At 38.6% G+C, this 18,770-nt stretch overlaps 1 protein-coding gene across 1 annotated transcript in view; it reads left to right on the top strand.

The window, feature by feature from the left end:
- The first annotated feature begins 241 nt into the window (after window positions 1-241).
- Window positions 242-18,770, top strand: part of ME2 (malic enzyme 2) — a 63,851-nt gene continuing 45,322 nt past the window's right edge. The window contains exon 1 of the mRNA XM_082355424.1: window positions 242-479. The gene's annotated coding sequence lies outside the window, so the exon portion shown is untranslated. The remainder of the gene's footprint in view (window positions 480-18,770) is intronic.

Genomic DNA, 18,770 nt, shown 5'->3' with positions numbered 1-18,770 from the left:
GGGCGGTGGTTATCGTCTTTATATCCGGACTCCTCCCACCCTACACGACCCCTCTCTCACTCCTTGGGGTCGGGCCCTTAAGGGCATGCACCTGGCCCCAAATGGTAACCTCTAGCCACCAGACAGAGTACGGTCCTGCGAAGCTAGAACGCGGGTGCGCCGGTCGCGAAACCTCAAAGCGGAGCCCCGCCCCTCAAGGCTGGCTTCCTGCCTCCGTATTGGTCTGCGCGCCCGTCAGTCTCCCCCCATGGGGCCGCGCCGGCGGTACTCCCTGTTCCCTCTTCTCAGTACGCGGATTTACTGGTTGCCTCGGCTAGTAGCCAGCCGACCCAGCCAGTTCGATCCTGACCTGGAGCCGGCTCCGGGAAGCCTCGAGCAGGGGAGGGCCGAACTCGGCCGGAGCTGAGCATCATCCGGGTGGGCTGCGAGGCCGCGGCCTCTCCGCCGGCAGCACCACCTGTCGCCTGGCTAGACGTCGGGTAAGGCTCCGCACGGCTCGCAGCTGCGGGCGGCCTGCCGCGGCGGGGCCCGGGCGGGAGTTCCGGGATGGGAGCGGCGCCGGTCTCCTCACCCCGGCCCGGGGAGCCGAGCGCGGACCCGCTGCCGGCCTCCGCGCGTGCGGCCCACAAGGTCCCAGCTTGGCGGATGGGAGGGCGGGGTGAAGGGAAGGGGTTCGTCGAGTCCTGGCTGAGAGCGTGGGGAACGGTGGGGTCTCGGCACCCCCTGTTTGACCGTGGGCGGCTCTTCCCTGGCGCACGGTTTGGGGACGCGACTTCCCGGTCGAGACTCGCTAGTCCCAGGGCGCCCCGCCTTCCCGACCTGGAGTAAGGCCCTGCGGCTTCCTTAACAGGAGCATCTCTTCTACCCTTTACTCCCGCGCCCCTTAAAGACCGATTTTGTGGCTCCAAATCCCTTTATCGAATAGTTCTCTTTTTCTGCAGGGATGAATTAATGGCAGGAGTTAGGCATTTTGTTTATGTGTTGTGATTGATCCTTGCTTTAATGGAAGTTTGTTGCAGGCTAGAAAGTTCTAAGATTGGAACGGTTCTGTCCATTCATGTGAAATGACATCTGTGGACCAGGTTTGGCAGGTGTTTCTTTGATGCTGGTGATATCCATTTCTGCTTGTGTGGTGTTACATTGAGGTCCCGGATTTGACTTTCTTGGTTCCAAAGATAATTCTAGAAAATTTCCGTTGCCGTTTAGTGAGAAGAAGCTTAATCAAAATAACAGATCTCAACAGAAGTGCTTCCTTACAAAACGTGTAATCGCGTATCTGTTTGATTTACCTTCTTAATGTTTGTGGCAGTCACTTGAAAACAAAACAGTTGATAGCACTGTTATTTCTTTTAGTGTTGCAACTGATAACATGGAAGCACGTATTAATTGTTAATCATTGTTAATCAGGAGCCGAGCGCTGTTTTCTGCAAGAATTATTTCAAAATAATGCCCTGAGGTTGGTACTCTTTATTATCTCCAGGTTACAAATGAAAATTAGAAAGGCTAAGTAACTTACCCAAGGTCACAGGTTTTACGTGGCAAAGCCTGGATTCGAACTCAGGCAATCTAACTTAATAGCTCCAGCCTCCTCTTAAGCTTGTATGCTCCTTAAGCATTGTTCATGCTGTAAAGCTAAGTGCAGTGTTGTGCTCCTAAGTTTTGATCTTTAGTTGCCAAGCATCCTGGAAATTAGAGAAGAAACAGTCATTTCCTTACAACCCCCCCCCCCGCCACATACACAGCTGTGTGTGTGCGCGTGTGTGTATACATATATATATACACACACTATAGTAGTTACGCAAATGATAGGTAAATATATATTGTGTAACTACTATAACTAGTTGAGTTATGTTACATGGTTTGCAGAAATAAAGGAAAAATGTTTAGTGTTATCTTCTAATAGTGGACCTTTAAATAATAAACTTTGAGCACTGATTTATAATCTGTTATCTGATTCTTTTATGGTAGCTATAAAGACTTAATTAAAAGTTAGGCATAGAGGCTAGAAATGCTGATATACCTTTACCATATGTTAAAAGGAAATGTTGGGCTATGCTTTTGTAGAAGTTTTGCATTCTCTTGAGAATTAAAACTTACTCTTGCTCAATAGTTATTCCTGAGAAAGAACCGCTTACAGGTTTCACTCTTAGAAGGTGTTTATGTATAATGTTTTTGTCTTTTAATAAATTTGTTATGAAAATGCATTAAAAATTCATAAAGAAAAAACCCATTTACCATTTGAGAATTTCTTTTGTAAATTAACTCTTACCGTAATGCTGTTTGTGCATAAATTGTATTTAATTTCATATAAAAAAGTAAGCTATTCTGAACTACATTACATTTTATATTAAGTTAAACTAAAATTAATTATAATTTATATTGGTGAATTTCAGACCAACTTAACCATATTTTAAAACATAAATAACTATGGACACCAAGGGGGGAAAGCTGCGGGAGGGTGGGGATGGTGGTGTGATGAATTGGGCGATTGGGATTAACATGTATACACTGATGTGTATAAAATTGATGACTAATAAGAACCTGCTGTATAAAAAAATAAAATAAAATTTAAAAAAACAGTTAAAAATAAATAACACTAAAATGTATAGTTGTTTACCGAGGGTCAATATTACAGAACAAAATTCATACTAAATATCAAAATTACTCCACATTTGATTTAATAAAACAGTAACCATTTTATTAAAAGTTAATTATTTTATTTGAAAGTCACCACTTTGATTATATGGCTGCATATTGTACCTGCCTTGATCAATATGTACAAATTTCAAAAGTTATGAAAAATATATTGATTATGTAGATATTGTTTAGGATGACATTTGGTATTTGTCTGGATCTGTATGTCATCCAGATTCTCATTCTTGACCTAGAGATTTAATTTGAAATAGTTTAAATAAATGTTAACCATGATTTTCCTCATAGCCTCCTTTTAAACAAAAAACTTTTTATTGAAGTATAGTTAATATACAAACCTCATAGCCTCTTTTTTTTTTTTTTAAGTTATTTTTTTGGCTGTGTTGGGTCTTCATTGCCGTGTGCGGGCTTTCTCTAGTTGCGGCAAGTGGAGGCTACTTTTTGTTGCGGCGCGCGGGCTTCTCATTGCGGTGGCTTCTCTTGTTGCAGAGCACTGTCTAGGCCCGTGGGCTTCAGTAGTTGTAGCACGCAGGCTCAGTAGTTGTGGCTCACGGGCTTAGTTGCTCTGCGGCATGTGGGATCTTCCCAGACCAGGGCTCGAACCCGTGTCCCCTGCATTGACAGGCAGATTCTTAACCACTGCGCCACCAGGGAAGCCCCCTCATAGCCTCTTAATATGGATTTTACATTGGAAGATGTTGATGCAGAAACAGGCATTTAGAAAGCATCTTCTGACCTCTTCAGTTTATTACTACTAATAACAATAATGCATAGATAAATAACATTTATAGAGCACTTAGAGGGCACTGTGATAATCATCTTACATGGATTACCTAATTTTAATCTTAAAATGGCCCTATTTAGTAGGTCCTGTTGTTTATCATCTCCATTCAAGTGATGAGATAACTGCAGTCCAAGGAGACTGAGGCTTAACTCCGACTTACTCAAGATCATGGAGCTAGCAGTGTAGCAGGGGCAAAGCTAGGATTTAAGTCCAGTGGTCTGATTCCAGAGCTTGCCTTTGACCACTCTGCCAGATTGCCTGGATATGGATTTTATTGAATAAACCAAGTAAAGTGGTCGAGCTCTTTATGATGATGATAAAAAAGCTCTAAGGGGTTGATGCTTTGTTTAAATATTATCATTACTGCACACAACTGCAAAATAGAGTTTTCCTTCCCCTTCCCTACTTTATTGATAAGAAAAGTGAGACTTAAGTTAGGGGTTCCCAGACCGTTGGACTTCATGGGTAAGTTAAAAAAAGAAAAGTGTGTGTGTAGGGGGTCAGTTGGGACCAGACGTAAGATCACCAACTTTTAATTCTGTCAAGGTTATGGACCTTTTTAAAAACTACTACAATCTACCATCCCCATCCTTTCAAAACAAAAAAAATTTTTTTTTACCACCAAAAAGGGAGGAAGATAATTACAACATGAAAACGCAGACAATAAATTTAGTATTATGAAAAACTATACTGAAACCACGCACCTCAGATTGGAACTTGAACCCACGCGGCCGGGACTCAAACCTGGCCAAAACCCAGACTGGGACTTGAACCCACGAGGCCAGGACTCGAACCCAGGGAAAACCCACAGTCTTCCAACTGAGATCACACACCTGGTTTCAGGACTTAATGAAGCTCAGGTTCTTGATGTCTCATCGCAGAAAGAATTCAGTGAGAGACAAAGTGACAGGTAAGAAGTAGGATTATTTAGAGAGAAACACACTCCGCAGAGAGAGTGTGGGCCATCTCAGAAGGCAAGTGCGGCCTTGGGAGAAATGCACTCCACAAACAGAGCGTGGGCCATCTCAGAAGGTGAGAAAGGCACCAGGGTACGGGGTTGTCAGTGTTTATAGTGGTGGGTAATTTCATAGGCTAATGAGTGAGAGGAGTATTCCAGCTGTTGCGGGAAGGGGCAGGGATTTCCAGGAATTGGGCCACCGCCCACTTTTTGATCCTTATGGTCACCTTAGAACTGTCATGGCACCTGTGGGTTTGTCATTTAGCTTGCTGATGTGTTACAGTGAGCGTCTACTGAGGCTCGAGGTCTAATGGAAGTCAACTTGTCCACCGTCTTGGACCCATTTGGTTCTAATCCGTTTATGTCATGTCCTTGGGCTATGTCATTCTTTCAAAGGTTGTGCCCTGCCCCCTTCCCTCCTGTTTCAATACTACGTTGTCCTAGTTTTTCTCATTTGGTTAGACTAGTGAAAAACGTGTCCCAGACAGACACCAATTCAGAGACCATTTGGGAATGCTTGGGTAACATAACTGATTCCAAACTGGTAATTAGCTGCATCCAGATTCAGACTGACGGCAGAGCTTGTGCTCACTGTACCTAGTCATGACCTCTCTCTAATTTTGGTCTATTACATTGAACTTCTGCTTTCTACCCCCAGCTAGGGAGCCAGGGAGAGTGTTCTCCAGCAGCCAGTGGCCTAGCGGTTTCAGTCCCAGTCCAGTTTATAAACACCACCCAGAGAGTAAATTCACTAACCCCCAGGGTAAGGCAGGATGAATGGCACACCAGAGGGAGAAACCACAGGCATACCTCAATATCCAGGAAACTCAGGTAAGCAGCTTGAGTTTTCATATTTATTCAAAACGGGAAGCCCCACCTTATTTTGTTTCCTGTTTTTACTTCACTCATTTTTACAGTTCTTCCATCCTGTCTGTATAACATGAGGAGTTAGGTGTGGGTTTTCCCCATTTTGTCCTGTTGCCTCCAGCTGCTATTAAGCCTGCTGTCTGTCTGTCTCTCTCCTTAGTCCTTGGTTCTATTTTTGGCAGAGATTGATTTTTCTCCTTAAGTTGTTTCTTAACTTATGCCTACTTGTTTTAAAGACACTATTAAAATTACTTTTATATTTTATTTTACTCTCTATCACTTAGTCATAAAGTAATAATTTGAGTGCTGTAACACTTTACTCTTTAAGTCTTTAATACTCTTCTGCATCCATTCTCTCATTTGATCATTACAGTTACCTATGAGGTAGATTTAAAAGGTAATCTTTATTTTACAGACTAAATTCAGTATTTGATAGAAGCAAAATTTTAGCCAGGAGCTGAAAATAGAAGATTTTATATGTCAGAATGCTGATCTTAAGTTAACTACTGAAGGGAAAAACTGTTTCTTCCTACTCACAGACTCAACTCTTCTGGCCCCCAAATGTGTTTTTTCCCCACACCCAGGAATTCTCCAGCTCTAGGCAGACACTGATGGGGTGTGCTACAACTTAATTCTAACACTGTCTACCTGGAGGTAACTTCGGATCACACAAGTTAGGGACTCAGCCCGGAAAGACCCCCCACTTCAGATGCCAGTCGCAAGCCCCAGGTTTTGACCTATCCTTCTTACCAACCAGCTGTAAATCAGGGCTTCCCACAACCCCTTCCTCAGGTTAGATCATTTGCTGTAATGGCTCACAGAACTCAGGGAGACACTTTACTTATATTTACCGGTTTCTTATAAAAGGATACAACTCAGGAACAGATGGAAAAGACACATAGGACTAGGTATTGGGGTCGGGGAGGGCATGGCACTTCCTTGTCCTCTGCGCTTGCCACCCCCCAGCACCTAGGTGTGTTCACCAACCTGAAAGCTCATCAACTCTCCTTGTTCAAAAGTTTTTATGGATCTTAATTGCCATCGTTCCCACCCCCTTTCCCGGGGGAACTGGAGTGGTACTGAAAGCTCCCACTCTCTAATAATCACTTGGTCTTTCTGGTGACCGAGGTTCTGTAGTGACCTCACCCTAAGTCACCTCATTAGCATAAACTCAGGTCTGATCAAAAGGGGCTGCTTATGAATAACAAAAGATACTCCTGTCACTCAAGAAATTCCAGCAGTTTTTAGGAACTCTGTACAAGAACTGGGGACAAAGACCAAATATATTTCTTATTACACCACAAGTACTAATTGCAAAGTGTATTTTTCTCAGATAGTCTTTGATTTTAAATAAACTAAAAGGTATTCCATACTGTTTTAGATTTTCCAACCTCACCAATATGCTGCAATACTAATCCAGTCTTTTGGTACCAAAGTTTTAATTGTGATAAATAATGCTTTCTCTCCTGGAAGAACCACACAAACATGATCAGGGCTGCACTTTCAATTTCTGTCTTTCAAAATTTATTTTGAAATAATTTGAAAGACGTGGTTGTATACATCATACTTCTTGGCCCCTTAATACTTCGCTGTGTATTTTCAGAAAAGGATACCTCTTACATATGGTTATCGAACTCAGAATATTTAAAATTATACAGGACGTTTATGTAAGTTACAATATATCTCCCAATTTTGCCAGTTATCCCAGTAATATCCTTGATGGCATTTTGGGGGATCAGGTTTTGCATTTCGTTGTCCTATCTGTCCGGTCTTCTTTAAATTGCAATGGTTCTTTAGTGTTTTTCATGGCATTTACATTTTTGAAGAAAACCAATCAGTTATTTTATGGTGTCTCTCTTGATTCTTTTTTATTACCATTATTGAAATACATTTCACATAGAACATTGTGTAAATTTAAGGTGTACAACAGGTTAATTTGATACACTGTAATATTGCCACTGTACTGATAATTAGCACCTCTGCACATTATGTAATTATAATTTCTTTTTACTGGTTGGAATAATTAAGTTCTAGTCTCTTTGCAAGTTAGATGATTATAATACAGTACTGTTGTCTGTGTTCACTATGTATTAGATCTCTAGGACTTATCTCTTAGGCCTCTTGCTGAAAGTTTGTACCTTTAAACAACATCTGTCCTATCCCTTTCCCCAGTTCCCGTCTCTCATGATTCTTGATGTGCTTATGATCATTTAGATTTCTTGTTTTCTGCCCATATTTAGGTAGCACATTTATATGAAATATCCAGAATAGGTAAATACAAAAATACAGAAAGCAGATTGGTGGTTGCAGTCACTGGGGAAGTGGGGAAAACTGCTTAATGGGTATGGTATTTCCTTCTGGGATGATGAAAATGTTTTGGAACTAGATAGAGGTGGTTGTACAACATTATGGATTTTCTAAATCCCTCTGAATTGTTTATTTTAAAACAGTGTATTTTGTTATGTGGATTTCATCTCCATAAAAATTAACTTAAAATACTAATGTAGATGATTTTGCTGCACCCCCATATACAGCCCATGGATTTCTCAGCAAAAAGAAATTCCATTTAAAAACTATTGCATGAAGAAAGATACACAAGATGAAAAGGCAGAGGGCTACATACCAGATGAAGGAACAAGATAAAAACCCAGAAAAACAACTAAATGAAGTGGAGATAGGCAACCTTCCAGAAAAAGAATTCAGAATAATGATAGTGAAGATGATCCAGGACCTCGGAATAAGAATGGAGGCAAAGATCGAGAAGATGCAAGAAATGTTTAACAAAGTTCTAGAAGAATTAAAGAACAAACAAACAGAGATGAACAATACAATAACTGAAATGAAAACTACACTAGAAGGAATCAATAGCAGAATAACTGAGGCAGAAGAACGGATAAGTGACCTGGAAGACAGAATGGTGGAATTCACTGCTGCGGAACAAACTAAAGAAAAAAGAATGAAAAGAAATGAAGACAGCCTAAGAGACCTCTGGGACAACATTAAATGCAACAACATTCGCATTATAGGGGTCCCAGAAGGAGAAGAGAGAGAGAAAGGACCAGAGAAAATATTTGAAGAGATTATAGTCGAAAACTTCCCTAACATGGGAAAGGAAATAGCCACCCAAGTCCAGGAAGCACAGAGAGTCCCATACAGGATAAACCCAAGGGGAAACATGCTGAGACACATAGTAATCAAACTGGCAAAAATTAAAGACAAAGAAAAATTATTGAAAGCAGCAAGGGAGAAATGACAAATAACATACAAGGGAACTCCCATAAGGTTAACAGCTGATTTCTCAGCAGAAACTCTACAATCCAGAAGGGAGTGGCATGATATACTTAAAGTGATGAAACGGAAGAACCTACAACCAAGATTACTCTACCCGGCAAGGATCTCATTCAAATTTGATGGAGAAATCAAAAGCTTTACAGACAAGCAAAAGCTAAGAGAATTCAGGACCACCAAACCAGCTCTACAACAAATGCTAAAGGAACTTCTCTAAGTGTGAAGCACAGAGAAGAAAAGGACCTACAAAAACAAACCCATAACAATTAAGAAAATGGTCATAGGAACATACATATCGATAATTACCTTAAACGTGAATGGATTAAATGCTCCAACCAAAAGACACAGGCTTGCTGAATGGATACAAAGACAAGACCCATATATATGCTGTCTACAAGAGACCCACTTCAGACCTAGGGACACATACAGACTGAAAGTGAGGGGATGGAAAAAGATATTCCATGCAAATGGAAATCAAAAGAAAGGTGGAGTAGCTATACTCATATCAGATAAAATAGACTTTAAAATAAAGAATGTTACAAGAGACAAGGATGGACACTACATAATGATCAAGGGATCAATCCAAGAAGAAGATATAACAATTATAAATATATGTGCACCCAACATAGGAGCACCTCAATACATAAGGCAACTGCTAACAGCTATAGAAGGGGAAATCGACAGTAACACAATAATAGTGGGGGACTTTAACACCTCACTTACACCAATGGACAGATCATCCAAAATGAAAATAAATAAGGAAACAGAAGCTTTAAATGACACAATAGACCAGATAGATTTAATTGATATTTATAGGACATTCCATCCAAAAACAGCAGATTACACTTTCTTCTCAAGTGCACACGGAACATTCTCCAGGATAGATCACATCTTGGGTCACAAATCAAGCCTCAGTAAATTTAAGAAAATCGAAATCACATCAAGCATCTTTTCTGACCACAACACTATGAGATTAGAAATCAATTACAGGGAAAAAAACGTAAAAAACACAAACACATGGAGGCTAAACAATACGTTACTAACTAACCAAGAGATCACTGAAGAAATCAAAAAATACCTAGAGACAAATGACAATGAACATACGATGATCCAAAACCTATGGGATGTGGCAAAAGCAGTTCTAAGAGGGAAATTTATAGCTATACAAGCCTACATGAAGAAACAAGAAAAATCTCAAGTAAACAATCTAAGCTTACACCTAAAGGAACTAGAGAAAGAAGAACAAACAAAACCCAAAGTTAGCAGAAGGAAAGAAATCATAACAATCAGAGCAGAAATAAATGAAATAGAAACAAAGAATAGCAAAGATCAGTAAAACTAAAAGCTGGTTCTTTGAGAAGATAAACAAAATTGATAAGCCATTAGCCAGACTCATCAAGAAAAAGAGGGAGAGGACTCAAATCAATAAAATTAAAAATGAAAAAGGAGACGTTACAACAGACACCGCAGAAATACAAAGCATCCTAAGAGACTACTACAAGCAACTCTATGCCAATAAAATGGACAACCTGGAAGAAAGGGACAAATTCTTAGAAAGGTATAACCTTCTAAGACTGAACCAGAAAGAAACAGAAAATATGAACAGACCAATCCCAAGTAATGAAATTGAAACTGTGATTAAAAATCTTCCAACAAACAAAAGTCCAGGACCAGATGGCTTCACAGGTGAATTCTATCAAACATTTAGAGAAGAGCTAACACCCATCCTTCTCAAACTCTTCCAAAAAATTGCAGAGGAAGGAACACTCCCAAACTGATTCTATGACGCCACCATCACCCTGATACCAAAACCAGACAAAGATACTACAAAAAAAGAAAATTACAGACCAATATCACTGATGAATATAGATGCAAAAATCCTCAACAAAATATTGGCAAACAGAATCCAACAACACATTAAAAGGATCATACACCACGATCAAGTAGGATTTATCCCAGGGATGCAAGGATTCTTCAATATACGCAAATCAATCAATGTGATACACCATATTAACAAATTGAAGAATAAAAACCATATGATCATCTCAATAGATGCAGAAAAAGCTTTTGACAAAATTCAACACCCATTTATGATAAAAACTCTCCAGAAAGTGGGCATAGAGGGAACTTTCCTCAACATAATAAAGGCCATATACGACAAACCCACAGCAAACATCATTCTCAATGGTGAAAAACTGGAAGCATTTCCTCTAAGATCAGGAACAAGACAAGGATGTCCACTCTCACCACTATTATTCAACATAGTTTTGGATGTCCTAGCCACGGCAATCAGAGAAGAAAAAGAAATAAAAGGAATACAAATTGGAAAAGAAGAAGTAAAACTGTCACTGTTTGCAGATGACATGATACTATACATAGAGAATCCTAAAAATGCCACCAGAAAACTACTAGAGTTAATCAATGAATTTGGTAAAGTTGCAGGATACAAAATTAATGCACAGAAATCTCTTGCATTCCTATACACCAATGATGAAAAATCTGAAAGAGAAATTATGGAAACACTCCCATTTACCATTGCAACAAAAAGAATAAAATATCTAGGAATAAACCTACCTAGGGAGACAAAAGACCTGTATGCAGAAAACTATAAGACACTGATGAAAGAAATTAAAGATGATACCAACAGGTGGAGAGATATACCATGTTCTTGGATTGGAAGAATCAATATTGTGAAAATGACTCTACTACCCAAAGCAATTACAGATCCAATGCATTCCCTATCAAATTACCAATGGCATTTTTTACGGAACTAGAACAAATCATCTTAAAATTTGTATGGAGACACAAAAGACCCCGAATAGCCAAAGCAGTCTTGAGGGAAAAAAACGGAGCTGGAGGAATCAGACTCCCTGACTTCAGACTATACTACAAAGCTACAGTAATCAAGACAATATGGTACTGGCACAAAAACGGAAACATAGATCAGTGCAACGGGATAGAAAGCCCAGAGATAAACCCACGCACCTATGGTCAACTAATCTATGACAAAGGAGGCAAAGATATACAATGGATAAAAGACAGTCTCTTCAATAAGTGTTGCTGGGAAAACTGGACAGCTACATGTAAAAGAATGAAATTAGAACACTCCCTAACACCATACACAAAAATAAACTCAAAATGGATTTGAGACCTAAATGTAAGACCGGACACTATAAAACTCTTAGTGGAAAACATAGGAAGAACACTCTTTGACATCAATCACAGCAAGATCTTTTTTGATCCACCTCCTAGAGTAATGGAAATAAAAACAAAAATAAACAAATGGGACCTAATGAAACTTCAAAGCTTTTGCACAGCAAAGGAAACGATAAGCAAGATGAAAAGACATCCCTCAGAATGGGAGAAAATATTTGCAAACGAATCAACGGACAAAAGATTAATCTCCAAAATATATAAACAGCTCATTCAGCTCAATATTAAAGAAACAAACAACCCAATCCAAAAATGGGCAGAAGACCTAAATAAACATTTCTCCAAAGAAAACATACAGATGGCCAAGAAGCACATGAAAAGATGCTCAACATCACTAATTATTAGAGAAATGCAAATCAAAACTACAATGAGGTATCACCTCACACCAGTTAGAATTGGCATCATCAGAAAATCTACAAACAACAAATGCTGGAGTGGGTGTGGAGAAAAGGGAACCCTCTTGCACTGTTGGTGGGTATGTAAATTGATACAGCCACTATGGAGAACAGTGTGGAGGTTCCTTAAAAAACTAAAAATAGAATTACCATATGACCCAGCAATCCCACTACTGGGCATATACCCAGAGAAAACCATAATTCAAAAAGACACATGCACCCCAATGTTCATTGCAGCACTATTTACAATAACCAGGTCATGGAAGCAACCTAAATGCCCATCGACAGACAAATGGTTAAAGAAGTTGTGGTACATATATACAATGGAATATTACTCAGCCATAAAAAGGAACGAAATTGAGTCATTTGCTGAGACGTGGATAGATCTAGAGATTGTCATACAGAGTGAAGTAAGTCAGAAAGAGAAAAACAAATATCGTCTATTAACGCATGTATGTGGAACCTAGAAAAATGGTACAGATGAGCCGGTTTGTAGGGCAGAAGTTGAGACACAGATGTAGAGAACAGACATATGGACATCAAGGGGGGAAAACTGCGGTGGAGTGGGGATGGTGGTGTGCTGATTTGGGCGATTGGGATTGACATGTATACACTGATGTGTATAAAATTGATGACTAACAAGAACCTGCAGTATAAAAACAAACCAACAAAACAACTAATACTAAACTTTCATTGGGTTATTTGTATGGAAATATGTTAATATAAATGTTTCAGACATTACATGAAATTTCTAAAAATCTTATATGTTCTGGTATAATGTTATAAGTCATAATTCTAGTTATTACTTTAAAATGTATATCTCAGAAATAAAAAAAAAGAAGATTAACTATGAGTTGAACCTGGATGATGGATACAGAAGAGTTCATTATACTGCTATTTTTGTTTATATTTTATTGTTTTTATTGTTTTCTATAATAAAATGTTTTTTAAAAAAATAAAAATGAAAAAAATTAAAAAAAATATAAACTATTGCATGATAATTATAATGGTTTATGATGATTAAAGAAATAAATGAGCGTTGCAAATTGATATTTAGTAGGAGAATTGATATGCAGAAGAATCTATTATATTCCCATCAGTAAATATTTAAGGTTTAATGTATTATGTAGTTTTCCATTTTGAAAAATTCTCATAATGTTTGCGATGGATGTGAAATGACAGAAACATGTTTTCAAGACAATTTGCATGATTTTTAAATATTACATAACAGGTTTTCTAAAAAAAAATTTTAGTACACTGAATTTAAATATTGAATAATATTAGTACCTTAAAATTTGACGTCTAGATTAAGAATCTGGATGGCTTCACTTCCTCTGAAAGTGTGTGCTCCAGGCTTTTCTCTTATTTACATTTCCACCTTCAACCTAAACTGTCCCACACCTGTTTACATTGAAATCACTTCCATGAAAACACTTGCTGTTTACTAGATGTTTCATACCTTGTGTAATACACTTGTGTGGATTAGAAAAAGGGTAAATATTTGGCACACTGTAGTAGGTAATACATAAAAAGTAGCAATGATTATTATCCAAGGACTTAGACTGTTGTCAGGAAAAGTAAATCTTTGCCTTCACCTTATGTTTTGTTACTCTTTTATAATCCCTTACAACCTGTACCAACATAACTGTATTTTTTTAACATCTTTATTGGCGTATAATTGCTTTACATTGTTGTGTTAGTTGCTGCTGTATAACAAAGTGAACCAGCTATACATATACATATATCCCCATATCCCCTCCCTCTTGCATCTCCCTCCTACCCTCCGAATCCCACCCCTCTAGGTGGTCACAAAGCACTGAGCTGATCTCCCTGTGCTATGTGGCTGCTTCCCACCAGCTATCTATTTTACATTTGGTAGTGTATATATGTCCATGCCACTCTCTCACTTCGTCCCAGCTTACCCTTCCCCCTGCCCGTGTCCTCAAGTCCATTCTCTACATCTGCGTCTTTATTCCTGTCCTGCCCCTAGGTTCTTCAGAACCTTTTTTTTTTTTTTTAATTCTCTATATAAGTGTTAGCATACAGTATTTGTTTTTCTCTTTCTGACTTACTGCACTCTGAATGACAGATTCTAGGTCCATCCACCTTACTACAATTAACTCAATTTCATTTCTTTTTGTGGCTGAGTAATATTCCATTATATATGTGCCACATCTTTATCCATTCATCTGTCAGTGGACACTTAGGTTGCTTCCATGTCCTGACTATTGTAAATAGTGCTGCAGTGAACATTGTGGTACATGACTCTTTGAGTTATGGTTTTCTCAGGGTATATGCCCAGTAGTGGGATTACTGGATCATATGGTAATTCTATTTTTAGTTTTTTAAGGAACCTCCATACTGTTCTCCATAGTGGCTGTATCAGTTTACATTCCCACCAACAGTGTAGGAGGGTTCCCTTTTCACTGCACCCTCTGCAGCACTTATTGTAGATTTTTTGATGATGGCCATTCTGACTGGTGTGAGGTGATACCTCACTGTAGTTTTCATTTGCATTTCTCTAATGATTAGTTATGTTGAGCATCCTTTCATGTGTTTGTTGGCAATCTTTATATCTTCTTTGGAGAAAGGTCTAGGTCTTCTGCCCATTTTTCGATTGAGTGTTTGTTTTTTTGATATTGAGCTGCATGAGCTGCTTGTATATTTTGGAGATTAATCCTTTGTCCGTTGATTTGTTTGCAAATATTTTCTCCCATTCTAAGGGTTGTCTTTTCATCTTGTTTATAGTTTCCTTTGCTGTGCAAAAGCTTTTAAGTTTCATTATGTCCCATTTGTTTATTTTTGGTTTTATTTCCATTTCTCTAGGAGGTGGGTCAGAAAGGATCTTGTTGTGATTTATGCCGTAGAGTGTTCTGCCTATGTTTTCCTCTAAGAGTTTTATAGTGTCTCGCCTTACATTTAGGTCTTTAGTCCATTTTGAGTTTATTTTTGTGTATGGTGTTAGGAAGTGTTCTAATTTCATTCTTTTACATGTAGCTGTCCAGTTTTCCCAGCACCACTTATTGAAGAGGCTGTCTTTTCTCCATTGTATATTCTTGCCTAATTTATCAAAGATAAGGTGACCATATGTGCGTGGGTTTATCTCTGGGCTTTCTGTCCTGTTCCACTGATCTATATTTCTGTTTTTGTGCCAGTACTGTAGCTTTTTAGTATAGTCTGAAGTCAGGGAACCTGATTCCTCCAGCTCCGTTTTTCTTTCTCAAGATTGCTTTGGCTATTTGGGGTCTTTTGTCTTTCCATACAAATTGTGAAATTTTTTGTTCTAGTTCTGTGCAAAATGCCATTGGTAGTTTGATAGGGATTACATTGAATCTGTAGATTGCTTTGGGTAGTATAGTCATTTCACAATGTTGATTCTTCCAATGCAAGAACATGGTATATCTCTCCATCTGTTTGTATCGTCTTTAATTTCTTTCATCAGTGTCTTATAGTTTTCTGCATATAGGTCTTTTGTCTCCTTAGGTAGGTTTATTCCTAGGTATTTTATTCTTTTTCTTGCAATGGTAAGTGAGAGTGTTTCTTTAATTCCTCTTTCAGATTTTTCATCATTAGTGTATAGGAATGCAAGAGATTTCTGTGCATTAATTTTGTATCCTGCTACTTTACCAGATTCATTGATTAGCTCTAGTAGTTTTCTGGTAGCATCTTTAGGATTCTCTGTGTATAGTATCAGGTCATCTGCAAACAGTGACAGTTTTACTTCTTCTTTTCCGATTTGGGTTCCTTTTATTTCTTTTTCTTCTCTGATTGCTGTGCCTAACACTTCCAAAACTATGTTGAATAATAGTGGTGAGAGTGGACAACCTTGTTTTGTTCCTGATCTTAGTGGAAATGGTTTCAGCTTTTCACCATTGAGAACGATGCTGGCTGTAGGTTTGTCATATATGACCTTTATTATGTTGAGGTGAGTTCCCTCTATGCCTACTTTCTGGAGGGTTTTTATCATAAATGGGTGTTGAATTTTGTCGAAAGCTTTCTCTGCATCTATTGAGATGATCATATGGGTTTTATCCTTCAGTTTGTTTATATGGTGTATCACATTGATTGATTTTTGTTTATTGAAGAATCCTTGCATTCCTGGGATAAACCCCACTTGATCACGGTGTATGATCCCTTTAATGTGCTGTTGGATTCTGTTTGCTAGTATTTTGCTGAGGATTTTTGCATCTATGTTCATCAGTGATATTCGCCTGTAGTTTTCTTTTTTTGTGACATCTATGTCTGGTTTTGGTATCACGGTGATGGTGGCCTCATAGAATGAGTTTTGGAGTGTTCCTCCCTCTGCTATATTTTGGAAGAGTTTGAGAAGGATTGGTGTTAGCTCTTCTCTAAATGTTCAATAGAATTCGCCTGTGAAGCCATCTGGTCTTGAGCTTTTGTTTGTTGGAAGATTTTTAAGCACAGTTTCAATTCCAGTGCTTGTGATTGGTCTGTTAATATTTTCTATTTCTTCCTAGTTCAGTCTCGGAAGGTTGTGCTTTTCTAAGAATTTGTCCATTTCTTCCAGGTTGTCCATTTTATTGGCACAGAGTTGCTTGTAGTAATCTCTCATGATCCTTTGTATTTCTGCAGTGTCAGTTTTTTTTTTTGTTTTTTTTTTTTAAGAAATTCACATTCTTTTATTTATTTATTTATTTATTTTGGCTGTGTTGGGTCTTCGTTTCTGTGCGAGGGCTTTCTCTAGTTGTGGCAAGTGGGGACCACTCTTCATCGCGGTGCGCGGGCCTCTCACCATCGCGGCCTCTCTTGTTGCGGAGCACAGGCTCCAGACGCGCAGGCTCAGTAATTGTGGCTCACGGGCCCAGTTGCTCCGTGGCATGTGGGATCTTCCCAGACCAGGGCTCGAACCCGTGTCCCCTGCATTGGCAGGCAGATTCTCAACCACTGTGCCACCAGGGAAGCCCTGCAGTGTCAGTTTTTACTTCTCCTTTTTCATTTCTAATTCTGTTGATTTGAGTCTTCTCCTTTTTTTTCTTGATGCGACTGGCTAATGGTTTATCAATTTTGTTTATCTTCTCAAAGAACCAGCTTTTAGTTTTATTGATCTTTACTATTGTTTCCTTCACTTCTTTTTCATTTATGTCTGATCTGATCTTTATGATTTCTTTCCTTCTGCTAACTTTGGGGTTTTTTTTTTCTTCTTTCTCTAATTGCTTTAGGTATAAGTTTAGCTTGTTTATTTGAGATGTTTCTTGTGTCTTGAGGTAGGATTGTATTGCTCTAAACTTCCCTCTTAGAACTGCTTTTGCTGCATCCCATAGGTTTTGGGCCGTCGTGTTTTGACTGTCATTTGTTTCTAGGTATTTTTTGATTTCCTCTTTGATTTCTTCAGTGATCTCTTGGTTATTTAGTAGTGTATTGTTTAACCTCCATGTGTTTGTATTTTTTACAGATTTTTTCCTGTAATGGATATCTAGTCTCATAGCGTTGTGGTCAGAAATGATACTTGATATGGTTTCAATTCTTAAATTTACCAGGGCTTGATTTGTGACCCAAGATATGATCCATCCTGGAGAATGTTCCATGAGCACTTGAGAAGAAAGTGTAATCTATTGTTTTGGGATGGAATGTCCTATAAATATCAATTAAGTCCATCTTGTATAATGTATCATTTAAAGCTTCTGTTTCCTTATTTATTTTTATTTTGGATGATATGTCCATTGGTGAAAGTGAGGTGTTAAACTCCCCTACTATGACTGTGTTACTGTCGATTTTCCCTTTTATGGCTGTTAGCACTTGCCTTATGTATTGAGGTGCTCCTATGTTGGGTGCGTATATATTTACAATTGTTACGTCTTCTTCTTGGATTGATCCCTTGATCATTAGGTAGTGTCACTCTTTGTCTCTTGTAATAGTCTTTATTTTAAAGCCTATTTTGTCTGATATGAGAATTGCTACACCAGCTTTCTTTTGATTTCCATTTGCATGGAATATCTTTTTCCATCCCCTCTCTTTCAGTCTGTATGTGTTCCTGGGTATGACGTTGGTCTCTTGTAGGCAGCGTATTTACAGGTCTTGTTTTTGTATCCATTCAGCCAGTCTCTGTCTTTTGGTTGGAGCATTTAATCCATTTACATTTAAGGTGGTTATTGATATGTATGTTACTGTTACCATTTTCTTAATTGTTTTGGGTTGGTTATTGTAGGTCTTTTCCTTCTCTTGTGTTTCCTGCCTAGAGAAGTTCTTTTAGCATTTGTTGTAAAGCTGGTTTGGTGGTGCTGAATTCTCTTAGCTTTTGCTTGTCTGTAAAGGTTTTAATTTCTCCATCAAATCTGAACGAGATCCTTGCTGGGTAGAGTAATCTTGGTTGTAGGTTTTTCCCTTTCATCACTTTAAATATGTCCTGCCACTCCCCTCTGGCTTGCAGAGTTTCTGCTGAAAGGTCAGCTGTTAACCTTATGGGCATTCCCTTGTATGTTATTTGTTGCTTTTCCTTTGCTGCTTTTAATATTTTTCCTTTGTATTTAATTTTTGATAGTATGATTAATATGTGTCTTGGCGTGTTTCTCCTTGGATTTGTCCTGTATGGGGCTCTCTGCACTTCCTGGACTTGATTGACTATTTCCTTTCCCATATTAGGGAAGTTTACAAC

Source organism: Balaenoptera borealis, assembly GCF_965194805.1.
Source record: "Balaenoptera borealis genome assembly, chromosome: 14".
NCBI lineage: Eukaryota > Metazoa > Chordata > Mammalia > Artiodactyla > Balaenopteridae > Balaenoptera > Balaenoptera borealis.
Note: the sequence above shows the minus strand (reverse complement) of the source record. Positions and strands in the feature narration are given on the sequence as shown.